At 38.5% G+C, this 22,763-nt stretch overlaps 1 pseudogene; it reads left to right on the top strand.

Moving 5' to 3' along the window:
- Window positions 1-22,763, top strand: part of Gm18728 (predicted gene, 18728) — a 429,487-nt pseudogene that overhangs the window by 34,451 nt on the left and 372,273 nt on the right.

Genomic DNA, 22,763 nt, shown 5'->3' on the forward strand with positions numbered 1-22,763 from the left:
CTTGTACAACCACTCTGGAAATCTGTCTGGCGGTTCCTCAGAAAATTGGACATAGTACTACCGGAGGATCCAGCAATACCTCTCCTGGGCATATATCCAGAAGATGCCCCAACTGGTAAGAAGGACACATGCTCCTCTATGTTCATAGCAGCCTTATTTATAATAGCCAGAAGCTGGAAAGAACCCAGATGCCCCTCAACAGAGGAATGGATACAGAAAATATGGTACATCTACACAATGGAGTACTACTCAGCTATTAAAAAGAATGAATTTATGAAATTCCTAGCCAAATGGATGGACCTGGAGGGCATCATCCTGAGTGAGGTAACACATTCACAAAGGAACTCCCACAATATGTACTCACTGATAAGTGGATATTAGCCCAAAACCTAGGATACCCAAGATATAAGATACAATTTCCTAAACACATGAAACTCAAGAAAAATGAAGACTGAAGTGTGGACACTATGCCCCTCCTTAGAAGTGGGAACAAAACACCCTTGGAAGGAGTTACAGAGACAAAGTTTGGAGCTGAGATGAAAGGATGGACCATGTAGAGACTGCCATATCCATGGATCCATCCCATAATCAGCATCCAAACGCTGACACCATTGCATACACTAGCAAGATTTTATCGAAAGGACCCAGATGTAGCTGTCTCTTGTGAGACTATGCCGGGGCCTAGCAAACACAGAAGTGGATGCTCACAGTCAGCTAATAGATGGGTCACAGGGCTCCCAATGGAGGAGCTAGAGAAAGTACCCAAGGAGCTAAAGGGATCTCCAACCCTATAGGTGGATCAACATTATGAACTAACCAGTACCCCGGAGCTCTTGACTCTAGCTGCATATGTATCAAAAGATGGCCTAGTCGGCCATCACTGGAAAGAGAGGCCCATTGGACACGCAAACTTTATATGCCCCAGAACAGGGGAATGCCAGGGCCAAAAAAGGGGGAGTGGGCGGGTAAGGGAGTGGGGGTGGGTGGGTATGGGGGACTTTTGGTATAGCATTGGAAATGTAAATGAGCTAAATACCTAATAAAAAATGGAAAGAAAAAAAAAGAAGTTAGACTATGGAAAATCAAAAACCCTATTTAAAAATGGAGTAAATAGCTAAACAGAGAATCCTCAACTAAGGAATATCAAACTACTGACAAGCACCTAAAGAAATGCTCAACATCTTTAGTCATTAGGACAATGCAAATCAAAACAACCCTGAGATTCCATCTTACATCAGTCAGAATGGCTAAGATCAAAAACTCAAGTGACAGCAGATGTTGGCAAGGATGTGGAGAAAGAGGAACAGTCCTCCATTGTTGGTGGTATTCCAAGTTATTACAACCTGTCTTGAAATCAGTCTAGCAATTCCTCAGAAAAATTGAACATAGTACTACCTGAAGACCCAACTACATCACTCCTGGAATATACCCAGAAGATTCTCCAAAATGTAATAAGGACAAATGCTCCATTATATTTATAGCAGCAGTATTTATAATAGGCTGAAAAGAAACCAGATGTCCTTCAACATAGGAATGGAAAAACAACAACAACAACAACAAAAACAACAACAAAAAACCAATGTGGTATATTTACACAATGGAGTATTACTCAGCTAATAAAAACAATGACTTCATGAATTGTTTAAGCAAATGTATGGAACTAGAAAATGTCATCCTGAGTGAGGTACCCAGTCAGAAAATAACACATATAGTATGCACTCACTGATAAGTGGATATTAGCCCAAAAGCTTGGAATAATCAAGACACAATTCACAGACCACATGAAACTCAAGTAGAAGGAAGACCAAAGTATGGGTGCTTCAGTCCTTCTTAGAAGGGGGAAAAAATATAGAAACAAATATGGAGACAAAGTGTGGAGTAGAAACTGAAGAAAACACCATTCAGAGACTGCCCCACTTGGGGATCCATCCTGTATACTGTCACCAAACCCAGACACTGTTGAGGATGCCAAGAAGTGCATATTGACATTACTCTGATATAGCTGGTTCCTGTGAGGCTCTGCCAGAGCCTGACAAATACAGAGGTGAGTGCTCATAGGCAACCATTGATCTGAGCACAGAGTCCCCAATGGAAGATTTGAGCAAGGACTGAAGGAGCTGAAGGTGTTTACCACCCATAAGAAGAACAACAATATCAACCAACCAGACACCCTAGAGCTACCATGGACTAAACTTCTGACCAAGATGTACACATGGTGGGATCCATGGCTCCACCCACATATGTAGCAGAGGATGACCTTATAGATCATCAATGGAGGGAGATATACTTAGTCATGTGAAGGCACAATGCCAAAGTGTATGGAAATGGGAGTGTGGGGAGTTGGGAATGGGTGTATTGGTGAGGGAACATCCTCATAAAAAGGAACAGTGGGAGCAGGGATGAATAGGGGGTTTCTGGTGTGTAAACCAAAAAAGGGGATAACATTTGAAATGTAAATAAAGGAAATGTCCAACAAAAACAAAAGAAAAAAAGTAATGAAATCAAAATCACAATGAAAAAAAAGAAAAAAGAAAAGAAAGCTAAGTGAAGCAAAGGAAAGGTCAGAAAATATGGACACAGTAATACATACTTGTAACACTTGTTCTGGGGAGTTGGAGATTGGTGACCTCTTTGGCTTGCTGGTATACCAGTTTAGCAAAATTGGTGAGTTCCAAGTTTAATTAAAAATAACTTACTCACCACAGCATCTGGGAGAGCCATCTTGGGTTCCCGGATTCTGCAAAGACTAGTCTACGCAGGTGAGAGTGTGGACTGCAGAGGCTAACAGCTTTTGGGACAGGCAGAAGCCACAGCTCTTCTGGGGCAGACAATGTTTCAGGCTCTAGACATCTGGGCACCTTCCCTGCCAGAGGAGAGGTGTCCACCCTGCCAGGGAGGGCTTCACTACAGCTTCTGGGGGAGCCATCTTGGGTTCCCAGATTCCGCTGAGACTGCTGTGCACAGGTGAGAGACTACAGAAGCTACACATATTCTGGGACAAACCCTGTTTCAGGCCTTCATCATCTGCCAGAAGGCAGGTCTTAACGCCAGATACTGTCCACCTTCCTTGCAAGAGGAGGTCTTGCCTGCAGAGAGTGCTCTAACCACTGACACTCAGGAGAGAGCTAGTCTTCCAAGTCTGCTGATAGAGGCTAACAGAATCACTAGAGAAACAAGCTCTAACCAGAGACCACTATAACAACTAACTCCAGAGATTACCAGATGGTGAAAAGCAAACTTAAGAATCTTAGTAACAGAAACCAAGACCACTCACCACCATCAGAACCCAGCACTCCCACCTCAGACAGATCTGGATACCCCAACACACCTGAAAAGCTAGACCCAGATTTAAAAGAATATCTCATGATGATGGTAGAGGACATCAAGAAGGATTGTAATAACTCACTTAAAGAAATACAGGAGAACACTGCTAAAGAGTTACAACTCCTTAAAGAAAACCAGGAAAATTCATCCAAACAGGTGATGGAAATGAACAAAACCATACTAGACCTAAAAAGGGAAGTAGATACAATAAAGAAAACCCAAAGTGAGGCAACACAGGAGATAGAAACCCTAGGAAAGAAATTTGGAACCATAGATGTGAGCATCAGCAACAGAATACAAGAGATGGAAGAGAGAATCTCAGGTGCAGAAGATTCCATGGAGAACATCAGCACAACAATCAAAGAAAATGCAAAATGCAAAAAAATCCTAACTCAAAACATCCAGGAAATCCAGGACATAATGAGAAGACCAAACCTACGGATAATAGGAGTAGATGAGAATGAAGGTTTTCAACCTAAAGGGCCAGGAAATGTCTTCAACAAAATTATAGAAGAAAACTTCCCAAACTTAAAGAAAGAGATGCCCATGAACATACAAGAAGCCTACAGAACTCCAAATAGACTGGACCAGAAAAGAAATTCCTCCTGACACATAATAATCAGAACAACAAATGCACTAAGTAAAGATAGAATATTAAAAGCAATAAGGGAAAAAGGCCAAGTAACATATAAAGGCAGGCATATCAGAATTACACCAGACTTTTCAACAGAGTCTATGAAAGCCAGAAGATCCTGGACAGATGTTATACAGACAATAAGAGAACACAAATGCCAGCCCAGGCAACTATACCCAGCCAAACTCTCAATTACCATAGATGGAGAAAACAAAATTTTCCACGACAAAACCAAATTCACACATTATTTTTGCACGAGTCCAGCCCTTCAAAGGATAATAACAGAAAAAAAAAGAAAACAACAAACAAACAAACAAACAAACAAACAAAAAACCAATACAAGTATGGAAACCACACCCTGGAAAAATCAAGAAAGTAATCCTTCAACAAACCAAAAAGAAGACAGCCACAAGAACAGAATGCCAACTCTAACACCAAAAATAATAGGAAGCAACAATTACTTTTCTTTACTATCTCTTAATATCAATGGACTCAATTCCCCAATAAAAAGACAGAGACTAACAGACTGGCTATACAAACAGGACCCAACATTTTGCTGCTTACAGGAAACCCATCTCAGGGAAAAAGACAGATGCTACCTCAGAGTGAAAGGCTGAAAAACAATTTTCCAAAAAAATGGTTTGAAGAAACAAGCTGGAGTAGCCATTCTAATATTGAATAAAATTGACTTCCAATCCAAAGTTATCAAAAAAGACAAGGAGGGCCACTTCATACTTATCAAAGGTAAAATCTTCCAAGAGGAACTCTCAATTCTGATTATCTATGCTCCAAATGCAAGGGAAGCCACATTCATTAAAGAGAATTTAGTAAAGCTCAAATCACACACTGTACCTCACACAATAATAGTGGGAGACTTCAACACACTACTTTCATCAATGGACAGATCTCGGAAACAGAAACTAAACAGGGACACAGTGAAACTAACAGAAGTTATGAAACAAATGGATTTATCATATATCTATAGAACATTTTACCCTAAAACAAAAGTATATACTTTCTTCTCAGCACATCATGGTACCTTTTCCAAAATTGACCATATGATTGGTCACAAAACATCCCTCAACAGATATTGAAAATATTGAAATTGTCCCACACATCATATAAGATCACCATGGAGTAAGGCTGACCTTCAATAACAACATAAATAATAGAAAACCAACATTCGCGTGGAAACTGAACAACACTCTTCTCAATGATACCTTGGTCAAGGAAAGAATAAAGAAAGAAATTAAAGACTTTTTAGAGTTTAATGAAAATGAAGCCACAACATACCCATACTTATGGGACATATAGAAAGCATTTCTAAGAGGAAAACTCATAGCTCAGAGTGCCTCCAAAAAGAAACTAGAGAGAGCACACACTAGCAGCTTGACAACACACCTAAAACCTCTAGAACAAAAGGAAGCAAATCCAAATGATTGGAGCTGAGACAAAAGGATGGACCATATAGAGACTGCTATACCTGGGGATCCATCACATAATCAGCCTCCAAATGCTGACACTATTGCACAAGATGTTGCTGAAAGGACTCTGATATAGCTATCTCTTGGATGTTATGCCGGGGCCTAGCAAACACATAAGTGGATGCTCACAGTCAGCTATTGGATGAATCACAAGGTCCACAATGGAGGAGCTAGAGAAAGTACCCAAGGAGCTAAAGGGGTCTGCAACCCTATAGGTGGAAGAACAATATGAACTAACCAGTACCCCCTGGAGCTCATGACTCTAGCTGAATATGTATCCGAAGATGACCTAGTTTGCCATTAGTGGAAAGAGAGGCCCATTGGTCTTGCAAATGTTATATGCCTCAGTACAGGGGAAGACCAGAGCCAAGAAGTAGGAGTGGTGGGGAGAGTGGGGGGAGGGCTTGGGGGACTTATGGGGTAGCATTGGAAATTAAATGAAGAAAATATCTAATTAATAAAAAATGGAAAGAAATGTTACAACAAGCAAAAAAAAAGTAATCAAAAACTAATTTGTAGAGACGACAGAATATATATAATGCTCACCTCTGTTTTCAACATACAAATATAAATATGTGTGCAGCCACAAGCACGGATACAGACTTAGAAAGAAGGAGGGAGAGAAGTAAGGGGGAGGGGGAAGGGAGATAGGGAGGGAGGGAGAGAGAGAGGGAGAGGGAGAAGGAGAGATGGAGAGGAAGAGGGGAGAGGGGTGGGGGAGAGGGGGGAGAGGGAAGGGGGAAGGGGGAGGGAAAGAGTTAAATGGATCATTTTAATTTTCTATATAACATCAGTACTTAAATTAATCAATATTAAGTATCAACTTTATTAAAGATGCTTCCTGAGGGCAGTAGGAAATTCTTAAACATCCTTTTTCTTGGTATTTTAACAATTTCATTTTTAAATGTTTGTTGCATACGTGTGAATGCTTACTGACATTAATGTGTACAACTACATGTATTCAAATTACCCTAATATTTCCATATGTGTACATGTGTACACTTATGTAGAGTCCCATGGATGTTGTTGAGGATAGAGTCATTGATGGTTCTCATTGTTATACTTTGAAGAAGGATCTCTTTTTGAACTCAGGGCTCACTCTTAAACTAGACTAGCAAGCTTTCTTGCTCAAAGAAGCTGATGTTTCATAATGGGTGGGATTACATACATTATGTAATGCCACATCCACTCAGGTTTTAGGTCTGGGGTTTAAACTCTGATTTTCATGCTTGTGAATCCTTTACTGTCCATGCTGAACCTTCTCTTTAACACACTTGTTTTTATTGTTGTTGTTTGGTTTTTTTTTTTTTTTTTTTTTTTTTTTTTGGTGTGTGTGTGTGTGTGTGTGTGTGTTTTGTTTGGATGAAACTTTTGGCCTGAGGCATGCGAGCCAAATTCTCTCCCAAGACATATATTCTGTGGCTCATTTGGTCACTTGCAGAGGCCTGAAGTTTGATGTGCTTCCATTTGTAATGGTTTTGTATAATAAGTATACTGAACAATACACACAGCACTCATAGTATGGGACATCAATTTACCAGGGCTCAAGAGATTTCTTTTACTTCAAGTTCACGTCAGGATAAAATCCTTTAGAACATACATTTGCAATACACAGAAGAAAAATCTCAGTGTGCTAAAAATGTAATTTGGAGTGTTTCTGATCTGGTACCATGTGGATCATTCATGAATGAGTTCTCTGAGCAGTCACTGAGCAATAACTCATAATTTTTTCACAACTTGATTGCCTAGTCACTGAATGACGAGGTATAAAGGTGTCTCGGGACGAGATTTGGCAACAAGTTTAAGCATCCTAGTAGAACTTAAGACACTTTAATTTATGGTGTAGATATGAAAGAGGTTTGCAAAGATTAAAATTCTGTGAGCAGTAGCCTGAGATGGTATGATTTATTTTGTGTGTGTTGGTGTAGTATATGTGTAGGTTAGATAACAAACTGCAGAAGTCTCTTCCCCTCTTCTACTCTGAATATTTCAGGGATAAACCTTGGTCATTAGGCTAGAGGATAGTACCTTTAGCCATCTTAAGCAACTCCCAAACTTCTTGGGAGATGCTGTATCTTCTTAATTTATAGACACACACACACACACACACACACACACACACACACACACACTATATATATATATATATATATATATATATATATATATATATATATATATATATATACAACAATCACTGGCCACTGGCACATTCTGAGGATTGAGCACTGTTTTATATATATTTTAAGTCTTACAATTTCAGAAAACAATTTCAGAGAAATAGTTTCATTACTATAAATGTCTGTTTTTTTTTTTAAGCTATCATTATCTACCTAGCACCAGGCTACATGAATGGAAACTTAAAGATGCAATTTCTTCCCTTTCTGAATGCTCTGAAACATTAAAAGACTAAAACATGGCTTCTCTGCATAAGACCTACATTCTTATTTACATATGTGCATGTGCTACACATATCTCTGCATATACCAAAAATAAAGAGATATTGTATGTCCTATTCTGTCTCAGTGATCCTCCTACTTTGGTCCCTGTTAGCCCTGGTTTTACAGGTAGGCACATGTATAACCTATTTTTTTTCCTTGTTTGTTTTTTATTTTAGTTTTTGTTTGTTTGATTTTGTGAGAGTTTAAGGGATCCACACATAGATATAAACCTTTATGCCTGTATATAGAGGATTCTTAGCCACTGCTCCATTTCTAGTCTTTGCTTTTAACATTTTTAAAATAAAGTAATAAGATTAAATATAACAATACATGAACAAAGACATTTGCTAGAATTTCTTTGGCCTGATTCACAATGCATTTCTCATTATAATTACCTGCCTCAGCCTCCACAGTTCTATAACTAAAGACACTAGCCACCATGTCTGGTGGCTACCAGTATTTAATATCTTTCATTTGTTTTCCCACAATATACACTTAGAAGTGCACACTAGTGGGGTTAATTTTTTAGTTGAACATTATTTAAAGGAATATTGCTGATGAATAGAAATACTGTGTGAGGCAGAGAACAAGTATATGTGCTATGGGAGAGACTTCTCTAAAATATACAAGGAAATTAAAAGAGGTATGTGTGTGAGGACAGAGATAAGGAGTGGATCTGGAAGGAATGGGGTATGGACAAGTGAGATGTGAATATTATGAAGACACATTGTATGAAGTATAAAAGAATGATTTTCTCTCCGGTGACTGTCTAAGGAAGGACCAGCAAGGAACACACAGGCCACAGAAGCAGTGGATCAACTGGGACAGGTTTCTTCCTGACTCCATCTGTACTCAGGAGCTGGGGCTGTCCCGCATCCCTCTGTGAACAGGTCCTGCCAGGAGAGAGATGATCTCTCAGGAATTCTGTTACAGGCTTTCAGGCCCACAAGAAGCACAAGTTCAAGACAGAAAAAGCAATACCAACTAACACCAGAGATAAACAGGTAGTGGAAAGCAAGAACCAACAGAAACCAAAGCTACATGGCATCATCAGAACTCAGTTCTCCCATAACACCAAGTCCTGGATACTCCAACACACTGGAAAAACAAGATTTGTAGCTAAAATCACATCTCATGATGCTGATAGAGGAATTGAAGAAGGACATAAATAACTACATTAAAGAAATACTGGAGAACACAGGTAGACAGGTAGAAGCCCTTAAAGAGGAAACATAAAAACCCATTGAAGAATTACAGGAGAACACAATCAAACAGGCGAAGGAATTGAACTAAATCATCCAGGATCTAAAAATGGAAGTAGAAACAATAAAGAAATGACAAAGGGAGACAACTCTGGTGACAGCAAACCTAGGAGAAAGGTCAGAACTTATAGATGTGAACATCACTAATAGAACTCAAGAGATAGAAGAGAGAATATCAGGTGCAGAAGATACCATAGAAAACATTGACATACAATCAAAGAAAATGCAAAATGCAAAAAGCTCCTAACCCCCAAAATACAGGAAATCAAACCAATGAGATGACCAAACCTAAGGAAAATAGGTACTGAACAGAGTGAAGATTTCCAAATTAAAGGGTCAGTAAATATGTCAAAAAATTGCCTAGTCGACCATCATTGGGAAGAGAGGCCCCTTGGTCTTGAAAACATTAAATGTCCCAGTAGAGGCGAAACACAGGGCCAAGAAGTGGAAGTGGGTGGGTAGGGGAGCAGGATGGGGGCAGGGTATAGGGGACTCTTGAGACAGCATTTGAAATGTAAATGAAGAAAATATCTAATAAAAATTGAAAAAAAATGTAGAAGAAAGGTTCCCTAACCTAAAGAAAGAGATTCCCATGAGCAAACAAGAAGTCTATAGAACTCCAAATAGATTGGACCACAAAAGAAATTCCTCCTGTCACATAGTAATCAAAACACAAAATGCACAAAACAAAGAAAACGTATTAAAAGAAGTAAGGGAATAAGGTAAAATCACATATAAAGGCAGACCTATCAGAATTACAGTAGATTTCTCACCAGAGATTATGAAAGCCAGAAGATCCTGGGCAGATGTCATACAGACCCTATGAGAACACAAAAGCCAACACAAAGAAACTATACCCCACAAAAATTCTTAATTATCATAGATGGAGAAACCAAGGTATTCAATGAAAAAAAAAACCAAATTTACACAATATCTTTCCATAAATCCAGCCCTTCAAAGGATAATAAATGGAAAATTTCAACATAAGGAGAGAAACCGCTCCCTAGAAATAGCAAGAAAATAATCTTTCAATCAACCAAAATGATGATAGTCACATAAATACAACTCCAACTCTAACAACAAAAATCACAGGCAGCAACAATTAAGTTTTCTTAATATCTCTTAATGTCAATGAACTTAATTTCCCGATAAAAAGACATAGAGTAGAAGACTGGATATGTACAAAAGACCCAACATTTAGTTGCATACAGGAAACCCACCTCAGTGACATAGACAGACAGTTACCACAGAGCAAAAGGCTGTAAAACAAATTCCCAAGTAAATGGTCTCAAGAAACAAACTGGAATAGCCATTCTAGTAGCAAATAAAATTGACTTTCAACTGAAAGTTATCAAAAAAGATAAGGAGAGATACTTCATAAAATAAACTGCTAAATTTCAAAGCATACATTGTATCTCACACAATAATAGTGGGAGACTTCAATACCATACTCTCATCAATGGACAGATCATTGAAAGAGAAACTAAACAGAGAAACAGTGAAGCTAACAGAAGTTATGAAACAAACAGATTTAACTGATATCTATAGAATATTTTATCCTAAAACAAAAGAATATACCCTCTTCTCAGCAACTTATGGTACCTTCTCCAAAACTAACCATAGAACTGTTCACTAAACAGGCCTCAACAGATACAAGAAGGCTGAAATAATCCCATGTATCCTATCAGATCATCATGCTCTAAGGCTGGTCTTTAATAACAACAAAAACAACAGAAAGCTCACATACACATAGAAGCTGAACAACGCTCTACTCAATTATATCTTGGTCAAGGAAGAAATAGAGAAATTAAATAATTTTTAGAATTTACTGAAAATGAAGCCACAACATACCCAAACTTATGGGATACAATGCAAGCAGTGCTAAGAGGAAAACACATAGCTCTAAGTGCCTCCAAAAAGAAACTGATGTGAGCATACACTAGCAGCTCGGAAGCACAACTGAAAGCTCTTGAAAAAAAAAGAAACAAATAGAAACAAGAGGAGTAGAAGGCAGGAAATAATTAACTCATGGCTGAAACCAACAAAGTAGAAACACAAAGAACTATGCAAAGAATCAACTAGATAAACCCTTACCAATCCAACCACAGGGCAAAGAGATAGTATCTAAATCAACAAATTCAGAAATGAAAACAGGACATAACAAAAGAATCTGAGGAAACCCAAAAAATCATCAGATCCTATTACAACAGCCTACACTCAACAAAACTGGGAAATCTGAATGATATGGACAATTTTCTAGACAGATACCAGGTACAAAATTTAAATCAGGATCAGATAAATAATATAAACTGTCCCAGAATCCTTAAAGAAATAGAAGCAATCATTAACAGTCTCCCAACCAAAAACAGATCAGGACCAGATGACTTTAGCACAGAGTTTTGCTAGACCTTCAAAGAAGACCTAATACCAATACTTTTCAAGTTACTCCACAAAATAGAAACAGAAAGAACACTATCCAAATTGTTCTATGAAGCCACAATTACTCTGATACCTAAACAACACAAAGACCCCAACAAAGAAAGAACTCTTCAGACCAATTTCCTTTATGAATATCTATGCAAAAACACTCAATAAAATTCTCACAAACCAAAGCAAGAACACTTCAAAAACTCATCCATCATGATCAAGTAGGCTTCATCCCAGTGATGCTGGAATGGTTCAATATATGGAAATCCATCAATGTAATCCACTATATAAACATACTCAAGGAAAAACATAACATGTTCATTTCATTAGCTTTTGAGGAAGTATTTAACAGAACCCAATACCCTCTCCGTGATAAAAGTCTGTGAAAGATCAGGAATTCAAGGCCTATACCTAAACATAGTAAAAGCAATATACACCAAATCAGTAGCCTACATCAATCTAAATGGAGAGAAACTCGAAACAATACCACTAAAATAGGGACTAGAGAAGGCTGACCATTCTCTCCCTCTCTGTTCAATATAGTACTCCAAGTCCTGGCCAGAGAAATTAGACAACAAAAGGAGTTCTAAGAGATAAAAATTGGAAAGGAATCAGTAAAAATATCACTATTTGTTGATGATATGATAGTATACTTAAGTGACCTAAAATATTCCACCAAAGAACTCTTAAACCTGATAAACTACTTCTCAAAGTGGCTGGATATAAAATTAATTAAAACAAATCAGTGCCCTTCCTCTACATAAAGAATAAACAGGTTGAGAATGAAAGTAGAAAAGCAACACCTTTCACAGTAGTCACAAATACTATAAAATACTGTGGTGTGACTCTAAGCAAGTCAAAGATCTGTATGGCAAGATGTTAAAGTCTCTGAAAAAAGAAACTGAAGAAGATCTCAGAAGATGGAAAGATCTCCCATGCTCACAGATTGGCAAGATTAATATAGTAAAAATGGCTGTCTTGCCGAAAACAATCTACAAATTCGGTGTGATCCCTATCAGAATTCCAAATCTATTCTTCATAGAGTTAGAAAGAGCAATTTGCAAATTCATCTGGAATAAAACATAAAAACAGGATAGTGAAATCTATTCTCAACAATAAAATAATTACTGGAGGAATCATCATTCCTTATTGCTACACCCACTCCAGTGGGAATTGTGTGACAAGCCCAAAAGCTTGGATTCAGTTCTGAGGCAAAAATTTTCATGGAAACTAATTTTCCTGGAACCTTGGCATCCTGTAAAAAGAATGCTCCAAACCTGTCCTTGCCTTAGTTGGTAAATGGATCTGTGTGCTTCTGTTCAATATTGTTTTATTATAAGTGGTTCTAATGATTGATTTTGACATATAGCTAAGTTAGATTAGTCTCCACCAGTGTTCCAATATCCTAGTAAATCATTGAGCCATCCTTTGGCTTTGATTTTTTTGTTTTTGTTTTTTTTTTTTGTTGTTGTTGTTGTTTTTAAGAATGCTACTCATTCAAATGGAAAGCCTCCAGTGTTGACACAGAGACTGTGAAAGTAATCAGGCATTACAACTTTCTAGAATAGAGCTAGAACTCTCAGGGCTAGTTTACAAAGTATACTTAGAACAATAACTGAGTCACTCCTATATACAGGAATTTACAATGGCCTAGGAAGAAGGAAGGTTGTGGTCTAAGAAGGAACTATATTAAATACTTAGAACAGTAGCTGAGTCACTCCCAAAAACAGAAATTTATAATGGCCTACAGGGAAGGTGGATTATACAATAGACTAGAATTGGAACTATGACAAGGGCATGAAGCCCTTGCCCCTAACTTCTAAGAATAAACTCACTTTAGCTGGGGCTGCTTTTGATTCCAGTTGTTAACATTGATTTTTATCCCAGTTGGTTCCTGTTAGCTTTTATGTGTGCATTCCTCTGTTTTGTGTAAAAGTCATTTTGCATCAGGTAACCTCAATGTACTGTGGATAACCTTTAATGTAAGTCTGATGCTTGCTTTGAGAAATTACATTCAGATACAGTACTCTCTCTTTCAGTGTCTGTTTGTCACACCACCGACTCCCTGCCCACCTGAGTACTGGTACCCTGATTCTCCTGCAAGTTGTACTACAGAGCTATCGTGATGAAAACTACATGGTATTGGTGTAGTGACTGGCAAGTAGATCAATGGAATAGAATGGAAGACTCAGAAATAATCCCACACAGCTAAGGTCACTTGATCTTTGCCAAAGAAGCTAAAACCATCCAGTAGAAAAAAAGACAGCATTTCCAAAGAATGGTGGTGGGTCAATAGGTGGTTAGCATGTAGAAGAATGCAAATCAATCTAATCTTTTCTCCTTGTACAAAGATCAAGTCCAAATGGATCAAGGACCGTCACATAAAACCAGATACACTGAAACTAATAGAAAAGCAAGTGAGAAATAGCTTCGAACACCTGGGCACAGGGAAAAATTTTATGAACATAACACCAATAGCTTATGCTCCAAGATCAAGCATTGACAAATGGGATCATAAAATTGCAATGAAACTGTCAATAGGACTTAACAGCAACAAACAGATTGGGAAAAGATCTTTTCCAACCCTATATCTGATAGGGGCTTATATCCAATATATACAAAGAACTCAGAAGTTAACAAAAAAGTTAGACTCCAGTGAGGCAGTGGTGGCACACGCCTTTAATCCCAGCACTTGGGAGGCAGAGGCAGGCAGATTTCTGAGTTCAAGGCCAGCCTGGTCTTCAAAGTGAATTCCAGGACAGCCAAGGCTATACAGAGAAAGTCTGTCTCAAAAAAAAACTAAAACCAAACCAAAACAAACAAACAAAAAATCAAACAAAAAGTTAGACTCCAGAGAATGAAATATCCTGATTAAAAACTTGGGTACAGAGCTTAAAAAAAAAAAAAAATGAATTCTCAACTGAGGAATACCAAATGGCTGAAAAGCACCTAAAGAAATGTTCAACATCCTTAGTCATTAGGGAAATGCAAATCAAAACAACCCTGAGATTCCATCTCACACCAGTCAGAATAGTTAAGATTAAAAAAATAAAAACCCTCAGGTGACAACAGATACTTGTCAGGATGTGGAGAAAGAGGAACACTATTTCATTGCTAGTGGGACTGCAAGCTGGTACAACCACTCTGGAAATCAGTTTGGCAGTTCCTCAGAAAATTGGACATAGTTCTACCAGAAGATCTAGCAATAGCACTACTGGGCATAAACCCAGAAGACTCCCCAACTTGTAATAAGGACACATGTTTCAATATGTTCATAACATCTTTATTTGTAATAGCCAGAAGCTGAAAAGAACCCAAATGTCTCTCAACAGAGGAATGGATACATTTTCACAATGTGGTACATTTATACAATGAATTCCTACTCAGCTATTATAAATGATGAGTTCATGACGTTCTTATGCAAAAGGATGGAATTAGAAAACATTATCTTGAGAGAGCTAACCCAATCACAAATAAGCACACAGAGCATGCACTCACTGATAAGTAGATATTAGACCAGCAGTTCAGAATACACTAGATACAATTCACAGACCACATGAAGCACAAGAAGAAGGAGGACCATTTCAGTCCTTTGAAGTGGGATCAAAATACCCATGGGAGGATATTCCAAGACAAAGTTTGGAGCAGACAGTGAAGGAAAGGTCATCTAGTGACTGTTCCATCTGGGGATCCATCCCATATACAGATACCAATCCCAGACACTGTTGTGGATGCCAACAAGTACTTGCTGACAGGAGGTTGATATAGCTGTCTCCTGAGAGGCTCTGTCACTGCCTCACAAATACAGAAGTGGAAGTTCAAAGCCATCCATTGGACTGAGCAGGGGGTCTACAATGAAGGAGCTAGAGAAAGACCCTAGGAGCTCAAGTGTTTGCAGCCCCATAGGAGGAACAACAATATGAAACTACCAGTACCTCCAGAGCTCCCAGGGACTAAACTACAAACTAAAAAGTACACAAGGAGGGACTCATGGCTTTAGTTGCATATGTAGCAGAGGATGACCTTGTGGGACTTCAATGAGAGAAGAGGCTCTCCCTTGTAAAGGCTCTATGCCTCAGAGTAGGGGAATCCCAGGACAAGGAAGCAGGAGTGGATGGTTATTGAGCAAGGGAAGGGGTAAGGGGGATGGGATAGAGTGATTTTTAGAGGGAAATGAGGAAAGGAGATAAAATTTGAAATGTAAGTAAAGAAAATATCTAAGAAAAAAATAAAGAAAAAAGATTTCAATGGTCAACAACTTTGAGTTCTGAGAAGGCTGATATAATTTTACATTTACTGGAAGTAATGTCTATTATGAGCATATAGTACAAATTAGAGTGACAATGTCTCCAATGAATATCTCCTATAAGATGAAGCAATTCTTTGAATATTATAATATAAAGCACATTACAGGCATACCACATGTTCCTACAAAACAAGCACCTGTAGAAAGGTATTAAAGGAAATGTGTATAAAACAAAAAGAAAGAATAAAGACCTTCCCTGGTGGCAGGGCTTGAGGACCCTTTTTTTTTCCATCCCTTAACCTGTGCTAAGCCTACACTTCACAACATGTAACTGTGCTGACCTAATTAAGTCTTGATGTCTTAAAAAAAAAAAAAAGAAGAAGCAATAGACTTATATGAACACATATACACATACAAATGATTTGTTTCCAGTATAATTCCAGGAAAAAAATCTGCTTAAAAAAAATCAATGAAGAATTCTGTACTCTTAGGCTGTCAGTTTAACAGTGATCTTCAATGCAAAAATTACTTTCTGCCATGCTGCTGGTTGGATTTAGCTATGTCACTGGAATGTAATGTAACTTGCCCTGCACATCTTCGCCAGCAGCTATGACAGGTGTTGCCCTGTACTTCTTTGCCACAAGCTATGACAGGTATAGATGTACCTGATTCCTGAAACCCAGCATCCACTCTTCCACACTTCCTACTCAGACAATTTGATTTACAGATAGTCTTGCTCATGATAGTATGAAGTTCCTGGAAATAGAGTCTTCACACTGATTCAGAGTTAAATCATCAAGTATAGAATAATGAAGCTCATTGCTCTCCATGAGATTCCCCATTGGCTATCTATGATCTTTGTGATTTTTCAGATTTAGGATTGGTTAAAATTCTTTCGCAATCTGTTGTTGGCCTTTTTGTCTTATTGACAGAATCTTTTGCCCTACAGAAGCTTTGTAATTTTATGAGGTCCCATCTGCTGATTCTCCATTTTATAGCAAAAGCCATTGCTGTTCTGTTAAGGAATTTTTCCCCATGCCCATATCTTCAAGGGTTTCCCACACTTTCTCCTCTATAAATTTCAGTGTCTCTGGTTTTTTTTATGTGGAGGTCTTTAATCCACTTAGATTTGAGTTTTGTACAAGGAGATAAGAATGGATCAATTCACATTCTTCTACATGATAACTGCCAGTTGTGCAAGCACCATTTGTTGAAAATGCTGTCTTTTTTCCACTGGATGGTTTAGCTCCCTTGTCAAAGGGACCACCCAGAGACTGACCCTCATGAGTCCTTCCCATAATCAGCCACCAAACACAGACACTATTGCATATGTCAGCAAGATTTCACTGAAAGGACCCTGCTATAGCTGTCTCCTGTGAAGCTTTGCCAGTGCCTGGCAAATACAGAAGTGAATGTTCACAGTCATCTATAGGAGGGAAAAAACTGGGCCCCCAATGTAGGAGCTAGAGAAAGTACCCATGAGCTGAAGGGGTCTGTAATCCTATAAGTTGAACAACAATATGAACTAATCAATATCCCTAGAACTTGTGTTGCTAGCTGCATATGTAGCAGAAGATGGCCTAGTTGGCCAACATTGGGAAGAGAGGACCCTTGGTCTAACAAACTTTATATGCCCCAGTACAGCGGAAAGCCAGGGCCAAGAAGTGGGAGTGAGTGGGTAGGGGAGCAGGATGGGGAGAGGGTATAGAGGACTTTAGGGGTAGCATTTGAAATGAAAATGAAGAAAAAATCCAATTAAAAAAAAGAAAAAAATGAACAGGCCTCAAAATGCCCCACAGGGTTTGTTGAAGCACAGTGTGTTGAGCTTGGCTTGTAGAATGTTAAACCCAATAGGTCTGAGTTGGGTGAAAACTTTCCATTTCTAAAGAACTATCAAGTAATTTGGGGACAACCAACTGGTTATATGCTCACTTTGTGAAGCTCAGTGTAAATCATAGATGGATTTGTGTACTTGATGAGCTGTGATCACAGCTAAATGGAAATCTGTAAGTATTATTTAAACCAGTGTGTGGCATTCACTTGCATAACATACCCAGAGGACACCAACTCCCGGGTCCTTTAAGTCTTCCAAATGGCTGTAATGAAATGTACAGATGTGAATGAAAAAAAAAAATCTACTTTCAGGATTCACCCCTAGTATTTATGCAAAAGTTGAAAAATTCTCTCAAAACATGTAGTGTATATATTCATGTAAATGTGTATATGCAAATAGTAATATATGTATTATTCAAATATACATTTACATATATATACATATACATTTAAATGAAATGCATTTGTTCTATGCATATACATAGACTTTAATTTTAGCATGCTATACTTGTCCTGAACTATAACTTTTAATCACTTTAACATTTTGATGCTATTAAAATATCTAGAAAATGTTGAGTGCATATGCTTTTTATTAAAAATTTAATTTAGCAATGGAATGTCTTATGTGAATTGTATGAAATTGCCATAATGTTGTATTAGCAAAAACCAATATCACTGCAGTGAGAAATGTCAATGACACAGCACAGTGATTTATAACTCCACACCTAAGCACCCATGGCTATTAGCAACAGACCAGATATGTGGAATCCAGGAGAAAGCTTGTCACTGACATTGTGCAAAATGACAGTAACATCAGAATAGGAGAAGATTTCTCTATCCTGAAGCAATCAGAGCAGAGGAATAATCAACAATCTAGAAACCATCCTTGCGACCTCAGTTCCTTCTCATAACACCAAGTAGTTCCTTAGTCTCTAAAATCGACAGATGCTATTGTCCTCTGAGAATACAACTAGACATGTGAACAGCATTAGTGCATTTTTGCTTGTATGCATGTACTTGTGGGATTGGTTGTGTACACCTATAAATAAGAGGAACAACTTCAGGTGCCATTTCTCAGACATTATCTACCTTGTTTATTGTATTGAGGCAGAGGTCTCACTAGGCTGAGATCACAAAGGAGCCCCTCATTGAGCCCCATGTTTCCACTGGTCTTTCTCCCCACTGCTGTGATTATCAGTAAGCACCACTAAAAATGCCATTTTTAATGCTGTTTCTGAGGATAGAGCAGAGATTCTTATTCTTCCAAGCCTGTACTTCATTTGCTTTATTATCACCCTGGTTAAGCAGTGTGAATATCACAGTACTCTTAGCATTTTACATTTGAGGGAAGAAAAGATGACTTAGGGGATTCAAATAATTTTATTATGTAAGTATTTAAATAGCCTTTCTTGTGCACTTTTCCCATGTATGGAATGCTAGGAGTCCATGTAAAACAGCCCACTGAGTCTGATGTAGGCTTTAAAAATATCTGGTAGACACTGGTTCTATTGGCCAGAGTCATGAAGTTCTACTCAAAATTACAAAATTACCAAGAAGTAGGGTTCAAAATCAGATTTGCCTAAATCCAGAGCTCATATCCTACATCTGAGCACAAAGGAGAGATCAGTTATGCATTTTAAATTAAAGTGATGCAAATGAAACTGTAATTCTGCTCCAGACTCAAGGAGCAATTTACCTAGATCCCTGAGGCAGACACAGGTTTAGAGACAACCAAAGTGGGAGATAATGAATTCAGTGTACATAAAGTGGGTCACAATAAAATCAAAGTCTGTCTACCATATTTGTGAGTATCCATTCTGCTAAACATTCTAGTATGCAGTGCCTAGAGATTTCTAAAACAATGCTCGTTTATTTTCTGTTTCACTTCTCTTGAGTGAATCAGAAAGTCATTTAAGTCATTTAATAAAAACAACAACAACAAACCCACCATCTTCCTTCTGAGCCCAGTGAAGGTGGCTAAGGGCTCCAGAGTGCTCTCCATGCAACAGGACCTCAGGATCACATCTGGATCACAGGTGAGTGGAACTCAGTATCAGCTTCAAAGAATCTCAGAGGTTCTTGTGCCTGCAAGAACACAGACGGAGGAACCCTACCTGACCAGAGGCTGGGATCCATTCGGTAGGGGCCAGCCCCGCCATCTTCTGACTGAACCCTGCTGAGGGCGACTAGGGCACCAGAGGACTCTCCAAGCCACAGGACCCCTAGCATACCCAGGACCTCCTGTGTCACGGGACTCCGGTGGAGTCAGCTTGTCAGATGAAAGTCTGAAAGCTTTCTCATGAGGAAAGAGTTTCAAGGAAACTTACTCCCGGATCTTTGGCTATTCCCCTAACCCATAAAATTAATTTTCCAAATCCACATTAGTCTAGTGTATGGATCCACGTGCACTCTATATAGTATTACCTTATAGTAAATGCCTTTTAAGATTGTATTCTAACATAGCTAAAGCCTTTTTCCAGTGTTCTTAGATTCCAGATAGCAGCAAGGAGCTTAACCTATTCAGTAACTAATTAAGCTCTACCAATAACAATAAAGCATCTGTCATTTACTCAGCTGTCTGTAGATAGAGACTAAAAGTCTCACTGAGATAGAAATCTTTTACTACAGGCTACATTCCATGTCAAGTATAAGTTGATATACTACCCTGATAAGGGGGAACTCTCCAGACAGGATAAGTTTTACTAGACCTAAGAATTTAGAGCTCTGTGATAATGCATTACTCTTAAGGCCTGTCAAGAGTTAACAACCCCCTGATGCTTTTAACCTTAAAGTGTGAAATTCTTGCCTGGCATTAGGCTGATCCTAGGCAGGGCTTGTTATCCCTAATGTAAACATTTAATTAGTCCCTGCAAATTCCTTTCTGCTGTAACTGGTGAATTTCAGTGTATCTTGTCTTTTTGTGATTTGTATCCTCTGATAATTCATTGTAATATAAGTCTGAAGCTCAACTAGAACATTACATTCAGATTCAACACCATTCTCGCGTGTTCGACTGTCTGTCACTATTCCTAATCTTGCCCATCTACTCTAGAGACTCTTTTCTACGCAGGCACAGGGGACCAGAGGGCCTGTGGCACTCCTGATCACCTGAGAGCACTTGGGCGATAGAAGCAACCTAGCTTCTTGGTCAGGGTCCCTTTGGGCCTTCATTCTCAGCCAGGAGGCAGAGCTGAGACCCAAAACCCTGGGCACCTTTCTTGCCAGAGGAGAGTTGGCCCACAGAAAGGGCTCTGACCCCAGGTCTCAGGAGGTAGATCAGAGTTCCAGACTGCTGGACACCTGCCTTCAAGAGGAGAGCTTGCCTGCAGAGAATGCCCTGACCACTGGAACTCAAGTAAGAGATGGACTACCAGGAGTGCTGACAGAGGCTAACAGAATCTCAGGAGGATCACCCTTCAGCCAGAGACAGCTTGAACATTAATACCAGAGATTTCCAGAAGGCAGAAGGCAAACTTAAGAAACTTACTAACAGAAACCAAGCACACTGAGCATCAACAGAACCCAATATGCCCACCTCAACAAGTTCTGGACACCCCAACACTCCTGAAAAGCAAGACACAGATTTAAAATCATATCTCATGATGTTGGTAGAAGATTTAAAGAAGGGCATTAATAACTCACTTAAAGAAATACAGGAGAACACTGTTAAACAGGTAGAAGCCCTTAAAGAGGAAGCACAAAAATCCCTCAAAGGAATTACAGGAGAACACTGCTAAACTGGTAGAAATCCTTACAGAACTACAGGCAAAATACTGCTAAACAGATAGAAGAAACACAAATATTCCTTAAAAAATTACAGAAAAACACAACCAAACAGGGGATGGAATTGAGCAAAACCATCCAATATCTAAAATGGGAATAAGAAACAATGAAGAAAACCCAAAGGGAGACAACTCTGGATATAGAAAACCTAGGAAACAAATCAGGAACCATAGATGTGAGCATCAGCAACAGAATACAAAAGATGGAAGAGAGAAACTCAGGTGCAGAAGAATCCATAGAAAGCATGGACACAACAATCAAAGAAAATGCAAAATACAAAAAGGTCCTAACTCAAAAGATCCAGGAAATCCAGGACACATTGAGAAGACAAAGCCTACAGATAATAGGAAGAGATGAGAATGAAGATTTTCAACTTAAAGAGCCAGCAAATATCTTCAACAAAATTATAGAAAAAAACTTCCCAAACCTAAAGAAAGAGATGCCAATGAACATACAAGACTACAGATCTCCAAATAGACTGCACCAGAAAAGAAATTCCTCCAGACACAAAATAATCAGAACAACAAATACACTAAATAAATACAAAATATTTAAAGCAGTAAGGGAAAAAGGTGAAGTAACATTTAAGGAAGGCCTACTAGAATTACTCCAGATTTCTAAGCAGAGACTAAGAAAGCCAGAAGAAAATCCTGGACAGATGTTATACAGACACTAAGAGAACACAAATGCCAGTCCAGGCTAGTATACCCAACAAAACTCTCAATTACAATAGATGGAGAAACCAAAGTATTCCATGACAAAACCAAATTCACACAATATCTTTCTACAAGTCCAGCCCTTCAATGGATAATAAAGGGAAAACAACAACACAAAGATGGAAACTACAACCTAGAAAAAGCAAGAAAGCAATCCTTTAACAAAACTAAAAGAAGACAGCCAGAAGACCAGATTCCCAACTTTTACAACAAAAATGACAGGAGGTAACAATTACTTTTCTTTGATTTCTCTTAACATCAGTGGACTCAATTCCCCAATAAAAAGACATAGACTAACAGACTAGCTACACAAACAGGGCTCAATATTTTGCTGCTTACAGGATACCCACCTCAGGGATAAAGACAGACACTACCTCAGAGTAAAAGGCTGGGAAACAATTTTCCAAGCAAATGGGCTGAAGAAACAAGCTGGAGTAGCCATTCTAATAACAAATAAAATTGACTTCCAAGCCAAAGTTATCAAAAAAGACAAGGAGGGGCACTTCATACACATCAAAGGTAAAATCTACCAAAATGAACTCTCAATTCTAAATATCTAAGCTTCAAATGCAAGGACAGCCACAATCGTTAAAGAAACTTTAGTAAAGCTCAA

This window comes from Mus musculus, chromosome 1 (genome assembly GCF_000001635.26).
Source record: "Mus musculus strain C57BL/6J chromosome 1, GRCm38.p6 C57BL/6J".
Lineage (NCBI taxonomy): Eukaryota > Metazoa > Chordata > Mammalia > Rodentia > Muridae > Mus > Mus musculus.